We start from the raw sequence: 1,262 nt of genomic DNA, 5'->3' as shown, positions 1-1,262 counted from the left end.
CTGCTTAAACCTAACTAACCTAAGGACATCACACAACACCCAGTCATCACGAGGCAGAGAAAATCCCTGACCCCGCCGGGAAGAACAAAGCTAAATTTGACCAATTATGCATTTTAGTTAGCATGCTAATTTGCTTGAAATTCCGATAGTTATATTTTTTACCGTGATATGAATTTTTGTCATGATTTGCGTACATTTACACTTCATACAAACATATAGTACCTGATGTTATCCATAATAACTTTAAACACTGTAGTCTGCAAATAACAAAGTGAATGGCAAGGCTCTTAAAATGTTTTTCAATTGCTTACGAAATGCTGTGACTGACGTAGCCTAAATCATTATTTCACTGCAAAAACGTAATTATATTGCTTTTGACCAAAGGAAAAATTGTTTCTACGAGTAACAAAGGTGCATGTGACTATGAAGTGCGTTGTGACTCATGGTCTGGCAACAGCACACTAACAGCCACCCGCCAATACGCCTGACCAAAGCTATAAAAGGCGGCTGATGGGAACAACCGTTAGTAACGCATCACATTTACCGTTGCTTCCATCAGCCACCGCATAGAGTGTCAACTTGATGTTGTTGTTGTTGTGGTCTTCAGTCCTGAGACTGGTTTGATGCAGCTCTCCATGCTACTGTATCCTGTGCAAGCTTCTTCATCTCCCAGTACCTACTGCAACCTACATCCTTCTGAATCTGCTTAGTTTATTCATCTCTTGGTCTCCCTCTACGATTTTTACCCTCCACGCTGCCCTCCAATACTAAATTGGTGATCCCTTGATGCCTCGGAACATGTCCTGTCAACCGATCTCTTCTTCTAGTCAAGTTGTGCCACAAACTTCTCTTCTCCCCAATCCTACTCAATACTTCCTCATTAGTTATGTGATCTACCCATCTAATCTTAAGCATTCTTCTGTAGCAGTCAACTTGGTATGCACGTGCAGTAAGAAATTCATATTATTGAGCCACTGGGAATACAAAGTGGCTGAGCCAGCTTGAACATCAACAGCAGCGGATTGTAAACATTTGATGCGCATTATTGGAGACTATGTGATTGGTTCTTACTCCGTTGAAGAATCCTTAACGGGTAGAGTCAGTGGAGGGTACAGTGGCCGATGCGCAATGACCTCTTTTCTTCCAAAAGGCTAGATGAGTTCATTGATTTGTTTGGAAGGGGAGGCCGACAGTGTTTACCCTGTTTCGTCTGGTCAGCGATTACAGAATCGAAGCGCACGCCCTGCAATCTTTCTCAAACG

This window comes from Schistocerca americana, chromosome 1, assembly GCF_021461395.2.
Source record: "Schistocerca americana isolate TAMUIC-IGC-003095 chromosome 1, iqSchAmer2.1, whole genome shotgun sequence".
Classification (NCBI taxonomy): Eukaryota; Metazoa; Arthropoda; class Insecta; order Orthoptera; family Acrididae; genus Schistocerca; species Schistocerca americana.
This window is presented reverse-complemented; position numbering follows the sequence as displayed.